The following is a 19,978-nucleotide window of genomic DNA, read 5'->3' as shown; positions in this document are numbered from 1 at the left end:
AAAATCAGTGTGGAGTATCTGGAATACACAGGCTCAATTTTCCTGCAAGCGAGGAGCTGCCAGAAGCCAGGCTATCACTTCATAGCATGCTGGCGTGTCCTTGCCTTCCAGATGTTTAACATCAGGAAGTTTTGCATAACTTCATTCACAAGCAGAACGAAGAGTTTTATACAGTGCCTGTTATGCTGATACGTAGCCTTTTCATTAGTCGGTTGTGTACAACAAGATATAATTTTATTTTTTTAACCTTTTGAAATGAGCTGTTAAAAAGAGGAACAAGCCCTACATCTTATACCCATGATTATGGGGATGAATAATGACGATCCATTACTCCACTGGGAAGAAGGGAGTGAGGAAAAGATGGGTGCTTGTGGGAACCTCTCTTGTTTAAGCATGAGACTCACTTAAATGGGGTGTGGGGGGGCGGTAGTTTCTGCTGGAGACAACACGTCTGACTGAGAGGTAGGAGTTGAATGTGCAATAGGGAATAATAGTCAAGGGTGTGTGAAGTGAGCTGTAACATCACCTGTTTTGGCAAAGGCTGAAATATACTCTTTTTTTAAAGCCTTAATAAAGGAGAAACTTTGGTCTTGTATTTTAGCACACCACTTAAGCTTTAAGTAACTTGTATAGTTTTAAATGTTTAACATGTGGTAGTGTGAAACATCAACATCCTCTTGGAATTAGTCTCTTGCAGGCTAATGTCTCTGTAACAAAGCCTCTGCAGTTTGAGAGAGTTGAAGGCTCCTTGTTGGCAGCTGTTCTCCTTAAAGCCAGGGAAGGATGCTGACTAGCCAGTGGTTCATGTAAGAGAAAGCAGACTTTTGGTGGGACTTCAAAATGTATTTTTTTACGTGGGGTTTATTTTTTCTATTCAAGAAGCATTTGGACAACACCCTCAGGCACATGGAGTGAGTATTGGGGTTGTCCTGTTCAGGGATGGGAGCTGGACTCGATGATCCTCATGAGTCCCTTCCAACTCAGGACGTTCTGTGGCTCTCAGCTTATTCAACCTAGATATCCCGCTTTTCCCTTGTCCTAGCATGGATCTTCTCCACAGGCTGGATCTTCTCCCTCAGGAAAAAATCTGCTCTGCCATGGTCTCTCAAGGGGCTGCAGGTGGGTCTCTGCACCAGAGCTGCTCCCCCACCTCTGACCTGGCTGCTTGCAGAGCTCATTTCTCACGTGTTTTTCTTCCTTCCTTACAGCCATGCAGTGTTTTCCCCTTCTTAGATCTGTTGCCAGAGCTTAGCTGTGCCCTGCAGTGGGGCTGCTGTGGAACTGGCTGGAATTAATTGGAATCCACTGGAACCAGCCCTATCAGCACAGGGAAGTCCTGACCTCACCAGTTCCCACCGACACATGGGCTTGGGAATCTGTTGCACTGGGCATCCAGTGTGTTCACTTCCTTCAAAATTACATCCCTGCCCTCTCCTGTAGATGCCTGGAACTTTTTCATGATTGGATATCCGGGGATACAGAGGTACGGCTAGAGACACTGCGGTGGGTAGAAAGGGAAATGGCCAGTGATGGAGGTAACATCATCTTTTGTGGTGGAAGGTGGAGGGAAGAGGTGGCCTGCAGGAGTCCAGCAGAAACAAGACACGTGGCTAGAGGACACACAGCACTGCAGCTGTGGGTTCACTACTGTCCTCCAATAAATATGAGGAAATGAGTATTGTCTCTCCACTTTCAAAAACTGAAGTAAAACCATTTAACTGTTTTGGGTTTGCCCTAAATTAACTGCAGCTATAATTAAGTGGCTTAAACTACACATTGGATTCATAATTGGTATTTCTGTTACTACAAAATACAGCCATTCTCTTTTCAAATACATTAAACCATAAGAAACTGCTCTATACCTGCTAAAGCTTCATAATACATCTGTGTGTTATTGGAAGCATAATTCATATGCAAAGTGTTATTAAAACCTTAGCAGCTTCCAATTTAAATCTTTGTACAGTGATTTAAGTCCCTTCTTATTCTTTACGTGACATTTTCCTAATAATTGCACATGACTGTATCCTTGCAGTCTGCACGAAGAAGTCCTGTGGTGGGCAGGAAAGGCAGCAATAGTCCTGTTGGTCTTAGATGCTGTAATAAGATTGTGCCCGTGAATTAAATTTTCCTATCCAGAATTACTCTGAATAGATCAAACAAATGCTACTCTTAAGTAATGGAAATACGGTATGTTATAGGCTATGCTCTGAATGCTAATAATGTCATTTTTCTCACAGATATTAAGTTTCTCATTTTGTATTATGCCACTCCATGACATGCAATTGTCTTCTGCTGCTAAGCCTAAGCAGTTCTATTATTAGAATAAGAAAAAGACCCAAATTACTAGAGATTGCATTTAGATCTGTAAAAATCTCTACCTCTTTATTTCCTGTATGATGACTTTATGCTTGTTTCTATTACAGATTATAAGGATGTTGGATGGCAGTTTTTTAGCTAAGCTAGTGACTAGTACATAAGGTTCTGCACCTGGGTCAAGGCAATGCCAAGCACAAACACACGCTGGATGGAGAATGGATTGAGAGCAGCCCCAGAGAGAAGGACTTGGGGGTGTTGCTGGATGAGAAGCTCAACTTGAGCCAGCAATATGCTCTTGCAGCCCAGAAAACCAACAGTATCCTGGGCTGCATCAAGACAAGTGTGACCGGCAGGGTGAGGGAGGGGATTCTGCCCCTCCACTCTGGTCTCCTGAGATCCCACCTGGAGTTCTTGAGTCAACACAGGAAGAACATGGATCTGTTAGACTGGGTGCAGAGGAGGCCACAAAGATGATCTGAGGGCTGGAGCACCTCCTATGTGAGGACAGGCTGAGAGAGTTTTGTTTGCTTAGCTTGGAGAAGAGAAGGCTCTGGGGAGAACCTGATAGCAGCCTTCTAGTACTTAAAGGGGGCTACAGGAAAGCTGGGAAGGGGCTCTTGATCAGGGAGTGCAGGGACAGGATGAGGAGGGGCAGTTTTAAGCTGAAAGAGGGAAGATTTAGATTAGATATTAAGAAGAAATGTTTTCCTGTGTGAGTGGTGAGGCACTGGCCTAGGTTGCCCAGAGAAGTCCTGGATGCCCCATCCCTGGAGGTGTTCAAGGCCAGGTTGGATGAGGCTTTGAGCAACCTGGTGCAGTGGGAGGTGTCCCTGCCCATGGCAGGGGGTAGAACTGGATGGGCTTTAAGGTCCCTTCCAAACCAGCCCATTCTATAATTCAAGAAATCTGGTTATATAAGGAAAATAAGTTGATAACAAGTCTAAGATGAATCTTCTTCAGTTATAATTATTGAATACTGCACTATCTATCTGAATTGTTTTAAAATCTGTTATGGTGTTGATGAAGGGGGCTGTCACCTGAGAACGTATGAGAGGTCTTCTGGGATGGCAGCCTGAGGGTTAGGGAGACCCATAGAGCATCTTAAATATACCACATGCCTCTGTGTGGACAACTGAATTAAGCCTGTAATGATTTTACTGAATTGTTTATTACGATCTGTTTTGCTAGAAGGCAGAGCTATGATAAAGATAACACTGGCAAAAATTTTAGTAAGATTTTATTATATCAACTTTGGCATTGTAGGGTTTTTTCTCTTATTTCTTAAAATAATTTTCTTTTTGTCAGCTGGCTGGTGACTAAACATATGAATCACATTTTTCATCTACTCTCTCCAAGTCACTAGGCTGTATAAGTCTGTAGGTACATAATATTAGGTTTTTTTCCAAATTATTATTACCACCATGAGAATTACAGGGGAATTTACCCAGACTTTTAGTTGGGGTTGGGAGTTAGTCCATGTCTTCAAAGAATTTGGATCCTGCTTTGCTTACTGAAAGATCTGCAGTTCCTTATAATCAAATACCAGCTTAGAGAGGATATGATGTATTTTGCAGATGATGCTGAACATCAAAGTAAAACCACAAGTAAAGCTTCTTAAGATTATTCCATTAGCTAATGATTCACAGAAGTGAAGCAACACATACCTCTTAGTATCTCCAGCTGGAGGCTGGACAGACTTTTTGAATATAATAAATCAAATATTGAAAAAACGTGGATCAATATAAGAATAACTTGGCTTAAAAAATAGCTTTTAAAATATGTAATTTATCTTGGAAGTGGTACGTAATGGTCATCTTTGTCTTCAAGTTGTTCTGTGAAAACATTCCAGGTAATCTACCTCCATATTTGTGTTGGGTTAGTGGGATGCCTTGTAATAAAATATTTGACCATAATTACAGCAGCTATTTCAACTGACACATTGCAATACAAAGTAAATTTTAAAATAGATTTTGAATCTGAGCAATGAGCTATTATTTAGTTTCAATGCATAATGCATTAGGCAGAGGGATGGTACCAGAGTGGATTTAATAATAAAGGAGGAAGTTTTGAAATAGTTTGGTTTTCACGTCTTCTCTCCAGATGAAAGAGACCTTACAATAACCTTAGCCATTTCATTTGTGATATGGCTATTTTAACACAGAATCCACACTTAAAATAGAACACATCAGATGATTCATTTAGGTCAAAATAACAAACTTTGGTAAAATATTGCCCCTTTGTCTTTATTAACCGTAATTATTGCTGTCAGCTAAACTTTGGACAAATACATTTTCGTAAAAAAAAGGATAGAAATCACTCAGTGTACAAACAATTTCTAGTTTGTGCTAGAGATAGAATATTACTTCTGACAGATTGCTGCGTAGCCTTGTGCGCTCTCAGATCTCAAAACAGCACAAGGTCAATAATACTGTTTCTGATGACCTATCTATTTTACTAGAAATATTGTCAAAAGAAATGATTGTCAGATTCTGACACTTATCCTGGGAGTGTCATCAAGGACCTCTATGAAATACAACACATCTGAAACATCAAGCAAGAAGTCGTAAGTGTAATACACATTCAGGACCTCCAGAAGGCATAGATCATCTTAGAGTGCTAAGTTTTGGGATCGGGGCGCTAATATGAAAATGAAGTAGTATCCCCTAGAGTACTTTTGCTATGGCTTTTGGGAGATGGTCTTTAAAAAGAAAAAAAAAAAAGGCAACCAAACAAAAAAAACCCCAAACAACAAAAGTATTTGTGGCTATCAGTGTGACTGAAGAGGCATTGAACTGTCAATGGAAACTGGGGCTGGAGGGAACATAAAGCGTGAAGGCTGCATTGGACATTGCTTTTCTTGCAGCAGAAGGAGGCCTGGATGAAGAAAAATTTCAGCACCATACCAAGTCGTAACAACTCGAAGTGGGGCGCTAGGGGCAGGATATCAAGCTAAGGTGAAGGTTATGTCAAAAACTGAAGAGAGCACATGACATCTGAAGGACTCTGTCTAGAACCAGAGAAACTGAATCATTAGGAATACGTCCAGCTCAAGGCACACAGAGGCAATAGATTCAGAATAGTTACCAAGTATGTTTCCCGATTCAATAGACCTGTGGGGCTTTGTGATAGTTGGAGTGAGCCCAGACAAGGCCATGACGATGATCAGAGGGCTGGAACACCTCCCACACGAGGATGGGCTGAGTGAGAGGGGCTCTTTATCAAGGAGTGCAGGGATTAAATGAGAGGGAATGGTTTTAAGCTGAAAAAGGGGAGATTTAGATTAGATATTAGGTAGAAATGTTTTCCTAGGGTGGTGAGGCACTGGCCCAGGTTGCCCAGAGAAGTTGTGGATGTCCCATCCTGGAGGTGTTCAAGGCCAGGCTGGACGAGGCTTGGAGCAACCTGATCCAGTGGGAGGTGTCCCTGCCCATGGCAGGAGGGTTGGAACTGGATGACTTTCAAGGTCCCCTCCAAACTATTCTATGATTCCGTAAGAGATCTAAGATGATTGAAAAGCATCTGAAAGAGCAGCAGAAGTCACTGTGGAATGGCTGGAAGTATAGCAGCAGTGGTCACAATGCCTAGGAAGGAGGGCTGGGAGCAGCACTGAGGCAAAGCCATTTCGGTAGAGCTTGCAGAGCTTTGATGGGCAAAGAAGGGAGTTAAGCTCACTTTGAAAAGGAGCTGCTGGCCATGTTCTCTGCCACAGAATGAGTTTGTCAGTTCACCTTGGGGCACCAGACAGACATGCAGTCTGTTCAAAAGCCATTAGGGAGCATTATGGTGAAGGCAGCCAAAGGACTATAACCCTTGTCAGATGTTCACCAGTCCAATGAGATGATGACAGGGTACACCCCAAACATTCATGGCTTGGGGTGGTTACATTTCACAAACTGTCCAGACTACAGTGCAGACAGCTTTTCAGAACAGAAGAAAATCTTCCAGCATGCTTTGATATATCCTTTTTGGCACTTATGAAGTATGCTTTGCTACAATGGTCATTTTGAAGATGGGAGTAGGGGGTGGAAAAAGGTGCTTCTAGGACATTTGAGAAGTGACAAAAGATAGGTGCTACATCTAGACAAATAGGATACATGATATGATGATGATATGTCTCCAATGACTTGTTATGTATTAATAGATTTCTGTCCAAACGAGTGAAAAAGGCACAAACAACTTGATAAAACTAACCAAAAGGGAAGAGGTAACAATCAGTATGGAGCCTAAAGGGAGGAGAGGATATTTCAGAGGAAATGAGTTTAGATTCTGCAATGCGTCCTCCACTTCAAAAGGCTCTACTTTACTTTTACAAGTATGGAGCCCTTTCATTTTATTTCCAGAGCAAGGTTGATGGAGCATATTTTGGCTTTGCCTCTGGGTTCATAAAGAACTCATCTTGATTTCTCTGAAATGTTTGCTTGAAATCAAAAGTGAATTCTTTGCTTAGCATGCTGATAGGGGAGATAACCAGTTTATATCTGTTTTTAACTTTCTTTAGGGTTTGGCTGGCAGTTCCTTGTTTATTTTGGAATTCCAGTCAGAGACCTGTCCATATTTCAAAGAGAATTTACTTCTGCTAAATCCCCAAATCAGTACGTTCTCACTAGCAAAAAGACAGATACATTTTTTTAAGTATTTGTTTTGCATATTTTCCAACAACTGAGGGGAAAATAATGCTGCTTAACAAGTATTTTGATAGAAAACACTGCTCAGAGAATGCACTTGAAAACTCAACTCTTCTTTTAGAGGGAAGAGAAGTTGATCTGATATTATTGAACACTCCGAAGTAAAGAGCTGCTGTTCCATTCACTGTTTTAAGAGTAGGATTATTTTCTTTCTCTTCATTAAAGAGGAGATAATTGATGGTAAAAGCAGGGGGAGAGTGCACATTTTGATCTTAAATGCTGTGAGTGACATACTGCCAGAAGAAAACTTCACTGTCTACTTTAGCTGCATAAACTCTAGTAGCAGGGTGGAAGCTGCCATTGTTTTCTATCAAATAAGGTTTTCAAAAGCGAGTTCTACAGCTCATAAGCAGTATGGAGGCTTGTTTCCTTATGCTCCATTCTACAAATGTACTAAACATTAACAATCCATTAGCTACCAGTGTGCCAGACTGTTCCTCAATATGGAATGTCTGCTGTGTCTTAATTTTTGCCCTGAATAGGTATTTTCCCAGAGCCAACTCATTATATCTCACAGTCTCAGTGCTATCCCCACTAATCATTTTGATGCTTAATACCTTGACTGCCTCTTGGAGCTCCTTTGCCAAGGGGTTCTTTCATAACCTCTCAGGGGATGTGACATCCACCTGGACCCGTACAGATGCCACTGTGAGACAAGTCACGTGGAATGCCTGAAGGATGTAATAAATATTGCATGCAGTGCAAGTGCTGTTGGCAGAGATATCTGAGGGAAAGTGGAATACTTATCTAGCTATTTGAAGGACTTGGTATGGAAATGAACTGCTAGTAGTGCTGTAAGAATTGCCATGTTGTGTCAGACCATCAAGTCTGAATTCTTGCCCTGAGTGATGCCTTCTGTTTTATATTCTGGTTATTCAGAGGATGAAGGACTACCTCTCTATGACTATGCCCATCGAAGTCACACAAAGAGAAGGGAAGAGTGATAGATTCCTTGTTGATTTGGATGAGTTTATTTTTGCAACCTCTAACCTCCTTCCCTGAAAGATGAGTACGGTATCCTTGAAACACACACATCAACACAGATGCAACGGGTCTAAGCATTGCACTTCAAAAAAACCAAACAATCTCCACCTCAAAAGCTCTGCAAACGTTCACATCCAGTTTCTTTAACTACATTTGGAAGAATTTTTTACCTAACCAATCTTAAATTTACTTAGCTTTAGTTTATTAGATATTTTCCCTGTACACCAGCTGAAGAAGAACACAATTTTTTTTATCACATTTTATTTTCCAGTGGATTAGTTAAAACGCTTTCTTTAAGTTGTTTAATGTGATTAGTGTTCAGAAAGACATGTATTTTCTTAACTGTTGCTGGCCTTCTCTTGAGGTTCGGCTGGGGCTGTAGCTACTGGGCAAGGTGGATCAGACTCATAAGGGCTGCAACTGGGAGCCTGGATGTAGGGAGTAAGTTGCATGTCTTCAGTCTGGTCAGACATAACCAGTATTTAGATTTTTCCTTCTTATATTTTAAACTAAGCAAATGTAGTCTCAGTGTAGCTTATCAATTTACTGATTAGCTCCTCTGCAAAGTGAGAATGTTATGACTCAATGGCATGTGAATATCCTCTGTAGGTGTCAATGGGACTTTTGCATGAGTTTATGCAGGCAGTTTTATGATCTACAATAAATAAAAATCACATACAAACTTTAGTGGCACCATTATGCAGTTCTCTTTTATCTTAGAAAAAGCTGTTTTTTCTAACTACCTTTATTTACTTTTGTTTTCTAATTATTCCTTTTCCTTCAAGTTCTTGCAAGGAACATTGAGGACATGTAGGATCTACAATATGTTTCATCCAAATTTAGGTCAAAGCATGTCAGAAGCTATTTATATATAAGAATTAGACTATTGGAATACAGGTCTCTCTTGCAGTTTTCACTAACAAGTGTTTGAAAACAGTAACAGCCAGTGAAAATACAGAAAGATATGTGGAACTTGGGGCCTGCTAAACACAACATTGATTAAATTCATAATAAGATCACTCTCTGTTATGGAAAACTTGCTCAGGCAGCTGCAATAAAGAGAGCAAAAGACATAGATATCGACCCTGGCTTTATTTTTCAGTACTCAAGTCCTGTGCTTTCATTGTCAATGTTCAGCGGTGTTTACACTAAAGCTTTGTTCGAATCTGTGTTATTGAAAGCCTGTCCTGGGGAGAAGCTCACAACACACTACTGTGGAAATCACCCCAGCAGTGCAAATTTAAATGCAGCCTAATTACATAAATATAGGCAAAACTTGAGGCATCTACATGCTGCAGCAGAGGTAGCTTAAAATAACGTATTCGCAACCTGCTCAGCTCTGCTAACAACTGATAACTAGCATTGATGCTTAACACAGCAAAGTAATTATAAACATTTACATCCACCCCCTCTCTACAAGGAACCAAAAATGTTGTTCTTTCAAAATGTTTTACTGCAGCGTATGAGGCTTGGCTAGATGTTGGTGTGATGAGATAAGCTATTTAATTGGGGCTTTAGCACACTAGTAACATGCTTCACGGTACTTGGGATTCGGTGACTAGGGAGCCATTAAAGATTATCTTTCCTGAAGAACTTGAAAATGACTTGTCCTTTCCACTTGCTTTCCCCTAAGCCTGAATATCCTATTTTCCTTTTGGAATCTCCTTGTTTTTCTCTGTGTCCAGTCTCTAAGGAGAAGCTTATCTTGGAGTTGTTCTCCCAGGTTAAATACATTGCCTCTATGTGTTTCTCTAGCCAGATGAAAGCCTTTACTTATCTAAAGAGGTGTGAGGCTGTATTAACTTTTGCTTCTGCTCCTTCTACAAAACTCTGCCTGCATTCAGAAGGCAGCTGCAATCAGGGAGGTGTTGGGAATTCAATGCTTGAAAGGTTTACAGTGTAGGTTATGCTGCAAAAAAAGAGAGACGAGATTCGTGTGGATGCCCAGTGACTCTCACAGGATCTGGGGGCATCCCTCTTTCCAAATACGCACAATCCAACTTTTCTTATTAAATGACAGGAAAGACGAGACACTCTTATCTTAATAATATTGGGAGGGCGACAAAGTAGTTCTCTCTCCCAGTTTCATGTTTTGCATCCAAGAGGATATGGCACATTGTTCCTGCTGCGTGTAGGTTGTGGTCCAGTTCACCCAGATTATCTCTGCTCTTCAGAAGCAGGGAAAATGATTGCAGTAGAGAAATGGCAGCGAGATACAACTGAGGGCAATGCCTGCTGTTACATGGTCTTGAGGATGAGGAAGGGTAAAGGGAGAGTTAAAAAAGAGGCTAAGCATCACATCTCTCCAGTTTGACAAAACAGTCTGAAATACACTGCTTCATTTTTCACACGCTTGTTGATCCAGTCTCAAGCCTGCAGCCTGAGACAACGGAGAACACTCCGATCCACAAATTGAACACTCTTGTAACTTTTTGCTGATGTTTCACATGTTCAATTCCTCCTTCATGTTTACCCCAAATACCAAACTTTATTCACTTATTCTCTTATTTTGGTTCGTAAGAGGACAGATTAGAGGGTAACATGCTTTTAATATTTAGGAAGAATTTAGTATTTTAATACAGTATACCCTGCATAATGAATATCACTAGAATCGTCTTGATAGCTTTCAGTGAGTGAGGCAATTACTAAGTAAGGGAACAGAAATACTTGTGAATCAAGACTCTGCAATAAACTGTCAGATTTATAGGGATTAGAGAGAATGTATTTCATAATAAAATATAATTTATCGTATTTATGCAGATTTGGAAATTGCTGAACAGCTGGGCAGTCAAGTCACAGAGCTCTGTGTGTGGGTATCTGCTTCTTGTGTTTTATCTTCTGCAGCAGTAGAAGGATTCCCGCACCATCCATTTGCAGAGATGGATTCTACCAGCTGGAGAACATAGCAGCCTAGGTGCTCCTATCAAGCATTTGTTCATCGGTCACCCTAAAACCCAGCTCTGAGATGCTACTGCTCCACTTATCATTTGTTTACTCTCTATGGTATTTCTCACCCCTGGATTCTTGGAGTGCTGAGTTTTATGCCTTTCTTAGGAGGGGGACACAGAAGATATTATTTTGTTGGCTTCAACGTGTTTTCGCACAATGCTTGACCCTTACCGACAGTCATTCCATTCTTCTTGTCTTCTTCTTCATTGTCTTCCATTCTTTCATCCCACTGGCAGGCTTTCTGTGCCTCAGGATAGTCTTTAAATCTAAGAACCTGATCTTCTGATGTGCTGATCTCCTACCATTCCACCTGGCTTCAGTTGGCATTTTACATGCGCAGCAGTACTGAAAATCAGCCTCCAAGTGTGTAGCTGGTAGCGTGTGTTCCGTGTTAGCACTGGCTCTGGCTCTCTTGTGCTGGTTTGCTGCTTTAGCAGCTTTGAACTTTCTTAGGTCACTGAATCACAATTCAATTCCTACTGGAATTTATGGTGGTATGGGAAAAGCTTTGTCTTGTGAGAGGCAAAGGGAAAGGAGTGTCTGAGTTCCTATTTGTTTTACCCTTCCCTTCCTGTCGCTCTCTAAGTTAGTGACCTGAAGGGCAAACTGCTCTACAGAAGAAGCAAAATATTTTGTTTTAAACTCTGTTTCATAGAATCATAGACTCATAGAATCATAGAATAACCAGGTTGGAAGAGACCCACCGGATCATCGAGTCCAACCATTCCTATCAAACACTAAACCATGCCCCTCAGCACCTCGTCCACTCATGCCTTAAACCCCTCCAGGGAAGGTGACTCAACCCCCTCCCTGGGCAGCCTGTTCCAGTGCCCAATGACCCTTTCAGTGAAAAATTTTTTCCTAATATCCAGCCTAGACCTCCCCTGGTGGAGCTTGAGGCCATTCCCTCTCGTCCTGTCCCCCGTCACTTGGGAGAAGAGCCCAGCTCCCTCCTCTCCACAACCTCCTTTCAGGTAGTTGTAGAGAGCAATGAGGTCTCCCCTCAGCCTCCTCTTCTCCAGGCTAAACACCCCCAGCTCTCTCAGCCGTTCCTCATAAGGCCTGTTCTCCAGCCCCCTCACCAGCTTTGTTGCTCTTCTCTGGACTCGCTCCAGAGCCTCAACATGTGTTCCATGATGTGATGAGTTGTTTGTCACTACTATTTGTACAAGCTTGTTGAATTTGAACTCAGAGGACTAACTGGGGTTGATTTTTTTTGTTCTCAGTTTTCCCTGACATAATTTTCCTAGCATGTGTCCAGTTATCCGGATCACCACCACGTATGGCCCATAATCCAAGACTGAGCAGGACATTTTCTAAACAATCTTGGCTTAAATGTGTAGTTGCTTGTGTGAACAAAGATCAAGGTCATTCTGCAGTGGACAGCCCTAACTAGCATGTCAAGACCACCTCTGCGGTCCTGTGGTCTCATAGTGAGGTCAAATATGCAGAAAACTACGTCTAAGCTTCCTGATCCAGATGTGCAAGATTCATAACAAAGCTGTGAGCTTGCTTTGAGAAATCTCTTCTTGGCTGTGTCAGACACTGAACTTCTGCCTCTAATCAGGTTGGTAACTGGAGGTAGCTGAGAGTGCTGGCTGAAGCTATCCGTGCTTGTTCCTAGAGGTCAGATTATCTCAGAAAGCTGGACACTCAATGCAGTGACAAGTGCTAAGGGATAAAGAGGGATCCTCCGAAACATCTACAGATCATAGAATCCTAGAATGGTTTGGGTTGGAAGGGACCTTAAACATCATCTGGTTCCAACCCTCCTGTCACGGGCAGGGAAGATGATGCTGATATTAGCAGAAGGGCACTAAATTTTACAAGTATTTTTTCTGAGTGCTGTGAATTCAGCACAAGGAGGAATATTATTGGGTACAGCTTACCACAACATCCTTCTGAGACACATGAGAGCTACCCCTGAAATCGACCTAGGAGAGACCAATTTGCTAGTCTCCACATAGGGCTTTTTAATACAGCACCAAAACAGTTGTCCAGTAGATTATTTCCTTTGGAGCCACCTGTACGTGGTAGAATTTGCACGGCTAAATTTCTCCTTTATCTGTGCTTTCAGGTAAGTTGACAATTAAGAACACAAAAGGTAAGAATATAGCAGAGCATTACCAGCCTTCCTAAGGTTCTTGTGAATAAAAGCTGCTCATGAGATGTGCCAAATAAGCGTGTTTGCCTGGCTCAGCTATATTCCCTTGCAATTCAGCACCATTTTTTCTGCAGCAGTTAGTTGTTTTGGCACGCTGCATAGATGCAATATTTCAATCACATAACACAGAGGATGTAAACTAATGGGATTTTAGATTCTTTCAATAAAGTGTTACTGAAGCTGGAAGGCCACAGCGAAATGGCAGTTGGGCAACTGTCTGTGGCTATATAAAAGAGATGGTGGGATGCACAATAGCTGTAGTGATTGCCTGCTTAGCATACACTAACATAATTCATCCCCACAACAACTTTGTCCTATGATGAAGGCAGGTTAAATGATGTTGCAAACATTGCTCAGAGAGACAGATGGCACTGCAGTCCTCTAGCTGTGTCAGTAAGGACAAACCGAGTGTGTAGAAGCTGGGGAAAAAGGCAACCTTTAATTGCAATCTCATCCTTTGTATTTATCCATTTCAGCTCACAACAGTGCCTTCTAAGTGAATCAAGATAATTTCAGCATGGGCACAACTGGATACGTAAAGAGTGAGTTGAGGTTCCTATTCCATAGAAACATGATAGAAACAAAAATCCTCTGTTTCTGCCACATCTTAATCCTACAAAACATCTTTAATTTGCACTAGAAAGGCTTTTTATTGTAGTATCACGTGGTCTGTGATTATTGAAAGAAAAAGCTACAACACTCAAGTCACAGTCTAAAATCAAGTGGTTTGGTCTGACTATTTCTTGTTCTCCATGTATGTACTGGTAATGATAAAATTCCCTGACACTTCAAAAGCAATTAATGTCATTAATGTGCTATAAAAACAATTAATCAAGCTTCCCCTGGAAAATTATCTCTGTGTCTCTGCCCGTCACATATTTCCCTTTTGCATTCAAGTTTTCAGTCTTGCAGATCTGGAAGACAGTTTGTATGAAAGAATGTGGGAGAGATTCTCTTATGTAGCAGGTACAGCTGGCAGGGATGGCAAAAAAATTCTTTATATTAATTTTTCCACTTACATTTTGGCTACTGAATGGACCAAAATAAGGTGAGTTAGGGCTAGTTTGGTCTACGAATGACACCACAGTGATTTTCTGTGGGTGTCTCTGTGGTTAAGAGCAGCATTCAGCACTGCAAATCCAGCCCCAGACGTGCCAGCCCTTCCTCTCCGTGGCAGGAGCTGGGCAGGCTTGTTTTGTCTGTCCTAAATGACTCATTTATAGAGGACTTTTTCCTCCCAAGTGGTTGAAGCTCCTCTAATATCCTGTTGTTTTTCCAGAGTGAGGTGGCCTTGCTACAGAGAGCAAAGTTGTCTTTGCTAAACTTGGGCAATTTCTTGAACTTGGATTCAAAAGAAGAGTTTCTCCTGGTATCTACGGGAAAGTGGTGAGCTGATGCCATCATCAGCACAGTTTGATTGCCTAAATCAGATTCCAATTGTCCACCTTGGTTTTCTAACATCAACTTTAATATTTAATTAAAGGTGAAATGAGATACTGAATGGAACCTCAGCAGTGAGCAATAAATAGGGATGGATTTGATGGGATGAAACAGCCAATACATAAAGAGTGAGCTAGGGACGGAAAAGAGATCCTGATTGGAGGAAGCAACACAAATAAGCTGTTTGTGCCAAATCCTCAGATTAACTCTAACTGGAATTGGGAGATGACTGATTGCACAGAACTAAGACCTAGAGCCACAGATTTAGTTAAACTCTGGTTGTAGTTAATGAGTTACAAGCCTGTCATGTTTATCAGAGCAAGGGAACACAGGGGACAGTTTTCCTAGTCTACCAGGCCCCCGCCAGCAGGGTCACTGGGACAAATCCCTTCTATCCCTTAGAACAATTAGTTAAGTTTCTGGAAACTCGTATACGCACAACATTTATTACATAAATTTGTGACAGGGTAAGGGTTCAATGGTAGTTGGTGATAAGATACTGGCTGCAAAACCAGGTCTACAGTGATATACAGTCAAGATTGCAAGCATAAATAAACACTAACAGCTGGTGTGATGTTATAAATAAGTGTGCATAACCAATAGGCATCCCTGTGGGATGGCAAGAAGACAAGGTCTGACTGGTTGGCTGATTTCAGAACATTTCAATAACATCTTCTCCCAGAATTTCCCCTTCGTGTTTCATTTTATAATGTTTTTGCATCTTTAGGTGGAGCTTGAGTGACTTCAGCCATACATTCCTGTAGTTCTGATTGGTGCAAAAATCTCTCACTTTGCATTTAAAGGTACAGTCAATAAAAATTTAGGGCACATGCTCAACTGAGGGATGACATCATTTGAAGGTGGGTAGACTGCAGGATGGAGATGTGTTTTTGTCTTATAATGACTTCATAACAAGCAAAGTTTGGGTAGAGGACACTCCTGTATCATGTTTTTTGAGTCAGCAGCTGTGATCCATCTATCTTGGTAGGAGCTACGTGGCTATCTTCACAGTTCCATGCCTGTAATGGTAACGGAGCCTGGCAGTGCCATTGTATCACTGCGCTCCATTCCGGTGAGGCAGAACGTACCAGTCAGCCAGAACTAGCCTCTTCCATAGCAACCACATTCCATTCCTGGGAGCAGCAACTGTACCTTGCTTTGATATTACAGTAAAATCCACCTAACTTGATGGAGGGGTCTTTGGAGAAACGTGGGGCTCTCATTCCTCCCCCTTCTTATTTTCCCACACAAGCCTAAATGCCTTTGAAAACCTGGTGCTTAAGAATCTTAAATGTGTTCAGCTGTTGTAGAATTTGTAAACCCCTCCTAGTTAATAAAGAAGCAAACAGGTAGGACATAACAAACACACTAGCTTTGGCAAAACAGCTGCCTCTGATTGCCTAGGAAAGGGTGGGGTGGTTCCTTTACTAATGAATGCTTAACAAGCAGGTGGACCTCCATAGCTTCTATAGCTTTGTTTCAGGTGAGAGAGCTGCTTTTATAAAGGACAGCTTTTCCCTAGGGGTTTGCATCATGGAGAGCAAGCTGAGAGTGTATCTGATGCCTGGAGAGTGTGGAAGGAGCTGGATGTGTTCGTAAAGGTTAGTTCACAAATGAAGTTGTGTTGATGAGATGTTGTGAGTAGTATTTCTGTTCTCAAATGCTCTGTGTGCAGTGCTGGCTCTCTAATGCTAACACATTTCAGAATGTCCTCACTGGTATGGGCTTTGCTGTTTCTGAAATAGTCCTGGTGCTTCACGATGTCTGTGTGCTCAGGACAGTAAATGCATGCTGGATTTGTTTCCTTTTTTTTTTTTTTAGAATTATTTCTTTCTTCATACTCAACAGAATTCCTCTTTGTTTTAGATTATTGAACTAATGTGGGCCTTGAAGCATTCTGAGGATTAGATTAAATATTTGTATGGTGCTTGCTTTGAAGATGTAGAATGATATTTAAGTACTAAAATTTAAATATGGGCTGGGATGGAAGTGCTGCTGATTGAATTTTCAGAGGCAGCCTATTAAGTAACAGGGGTTGTTATTGAGAGATAAAATGAAAGGAAACCCATGGAACCCTCTTCCAGTGCGTGTAGAGTGGAGAAAGCTTCTTACTGACTTTGTATAGAATAAAACACCTTTTTTTTATGGGTATTTGAAAAAGTTTAGAAGTCAATCTTGATTAGTAGACCTATATGGAACATTTAAGGGGTTGTAATGGGAGCAGCAGTTGAAGCCCAGGAGTATGGTTTGTGTTGCTGCTGAAGCCTGGAATTATTTATGCTTTGTAGTTTCTTGTTTTTATTTTGATCCACATACGAAAGATAAATGGAGCAATCAAACCAAACCTTTACTGTTTGCACTACAGCTTAGAGGATGAGGAAATGTTGATGGGCAGGCCTTGGATGAAAAAGTTTGATTTTTTTTTTTTTCCCCTGAAGGAACCACTGTTCCTTAGAACTCTGCAGCACAGATATGAATGGGTTAAGGCATTCTGATAGATACATGGTAACGAGGCTCTAGGAAAACATCACAATCTAATCCCAGTTTTCTTCGGGGGGAGTACAAGTGTATAGATTTGGTGTTGTATTCTATGCAGTAGGTGTGAAAACTATCCTGCAAATTTGCTTTCATTAATAAATAATGCTAATGGAAACTTAATAGTCCATGTGTGTGTGAGGACTGATGTGGTGTTTCTAGCTCTTCCTCCTCAAAGAATGACCAGTTTAAAGGCTGCTTCAAGTACAGTATTGATGACTCTCTTGCAGAATGTGCAATGAACACTAAAAAGGTTTTCTCTGTGAGCTTCTTATGCAGAGCCATTTCAGAAGGTTAAAAACTTTAGGTATGAAATGCCTTCTTCTGACTTGACTGGAGTTTTTCATTTGGTTGGTTTTCTCCCTCCAAGAACTGAGAATATTTCAGGCTACTCTGAAATGAGTTCTTGTGTTCCCCAAAGCAAACTGCAAAATCAATTATTTGCATGGCCCAAGTCTTAATGTGCATTATCTGCTATTGTGCATAGTCTCGGGAAGGCAGTGCTCCTCTGATGTGCTGGCGTGTCTTCAAACCTAAGTGACAGCCTGTATCAGCTTGATTCTGTGATTTACTATTTACACATCAAGAAGGAAGCAAATCTATTTTCTATTTGTTTCAGCAAGAAGCTTTGTTTCACATAACGGTGTTTTACTGCACTTCACCTGACACGCAATAATCCTTGTAACGCATTCCGAGTAGCATGCTGGAAGGGTGTTTTAAAAGAAAGGGAAAAATACATTCTCAAAGGGACCAACGCTTCTAAGGAGTGAATGAAAAGCCAGTGAGTGGTTGTTCAGGATTTCTGTCTCCTTTTCTTTTACCTTTCCCAAGAGATTTCACAACTGTGTTTTGATAGAATACAATTACCAGAACTGTGAAGCACAGACTGCCCATACCTTGCTAAAACAGTGATGTTACGGTGCAGAAGCTGTCAATAACAAATCTGTTTTCTATTCTGGGGGACTCGTTAAAATATGAAGTGGAGTGAAAATCTGAATTTTTGATTCAATGCAGATCTAGGCATAATATAAACTCTATCTTTGCTGATCCAGTAGTGAAACAGATGCATTGTGTGAGAGTACCCTGGATTTGGAAGTCTTGTGCACAAGAGTGTTCCTGTATGAAAACATCTAGTGATGACTGGCAGAGGTAGAAAGCATGATATTGGCTAGCAAAGCCAGGTATCAAAATAAGGAGAACTGTATGCTATGGACTTTGCAAGATAACTTCTGATCTTTATGATATTATGAATATGTTCCTACAAATCAGGGGTTTGGACTCCTTAGTTTCGCTGCAAGGTTTCAATTTAAAGTTACAAATCAACACAGCTGATCTAAACTATTCCAATGCAAGCCATTGTTATTTACTTTCCAGCATCATGTTGTGTGATGACCAGTAGAGAACATTATGCCAAGAAATTGCTGCACATGAATTTCAGCTGTTTGCATTTGGATTGATGTATTTAGGTGATTACTTAGCCCTGTATGCGGTCACATGACAGTTTGTAGACTCTCTGTACAAATATTTATGTTCTGGTACATGTCAAAAAACCCAATGTGTTTGGATCAGTACAGTGAAGACCTTTGGGAGCTAAATGTATGTAACAGAAGGTCTAGTGTAATGGCAAGACTGAGAAAGGCTTTCACAATAAATCATCTTCTCTCCTGGGCTGTATAGGGAAAAGGGCACCGATGGATAGTGACAACCAGGAGTTGTCCTTGGTTTGATTTGAAACTGAGACTGGAGAATATTACAGGTATGCACCCATATCGGATGCTTTGCAATTGATTTGTTGAAGGATGAGCTGAAGTTAAAAAGACGGTATTAAGGTAAAAGTCAAATGAAGTTGGCAACAGCCTGTATAGACTGCAGAGACAATCATCTTTCAGTGCCTGAGTTTTAGCTGGAAGTGCTGCTGCAGAGCGATGGGGGAGCTCGAGGGGCACTGGGTGCCTGTTGGTCCATGCACAGACCTGGTCAGGCTGTATGCAAGGCAGGTCACGTAACTGGCAACCAGGAAGGAACAGCAGTGAAAATGAGCTACTTTGGTGTTCTAGGGGCTGGTGTAGAGTGAGGCCAGAGCACCTTTTTGACCGGCACTGTTGAACACGACCAAAAGAGAATTAGTTCCAATGAACAATGGATCAGTGGAGTAATTCCCTCTTCTCTGAGGGATTACCTCATTGTACGTTGTGATCTGCTGCCCTGCTAGGACTGTGGGGGATGGTCGGTGTAAAGTCCAAATGGTGCAGTAGATCAGCTGAAGGGAATTGTGAGCAATGGAATGAAAACCATGGAGATAATGTGAATGTCTCCTTAGCATGAGGAGGCAGACTAGAGCATTACAGAGGGGTGGTACCTCCTTCCTGCTCATTGTCCCCTCTGCCAGGCAAGGTTTAGGCTGAACATTAGGAAAAAATATTTCACGGCAAGGGTCATTGGGCACTGGAACAGGCTGCCCAGGGAGGAGGTTGAGTCACCTTCCCTGGAGGGGTTTAAGGGATGGGTGGATGAGGTGCTGAGGGACATGGTTTAGTGATTGATGGGAATGGTTGGACTTGATGATGCAGTGGGTCTTTTCCAACCTGGTGATTCTGTGGTCTTGCATCCTGTTTGGCTGGTCACAGGCAATAGTTTTGCCCTGTCTTGCATCCCCCCAGCCCGACAGAAAAGGCAGTCATCCTTCAGGAACTGAAGGATCTGGTTCGAAGAGCGACTCTGGTCATTGAAAGCTCATTTATTTATTTTAAACACATCCATTTCTCTGTGGTTTATCTCCTAATAGCTTGAATACTCTAGTGAGCTGCAACTATCAGAAATGGGAATTTCTGATAGACAAATCCATTCCATTATCTCATTCCAACAAGCAATAGCAGAGTGGCTCTTGGTCAGCATTCGATGTGCT

This window comes from Phaenicophaeus curvirostris, chromosome 8 (genome assembly GCF_032191515.1).
Source record: "Phaenicophaeus curvirostris isolate KB17595 chromosome 8, BPBGC_Pcur_1.0, whole genome shotgun sequence".
NCBI lineage: Eukaryota > Metazoa > Chordata > Aves > Cuculiformes > Cuculidae > Phaenicophaeus > Phaenicophaeus curvirostris.
The sequence above is the reverse complement of the archived record's forward strand: the minus strand, read 5'-3'. Positions refer to the sequence as shown.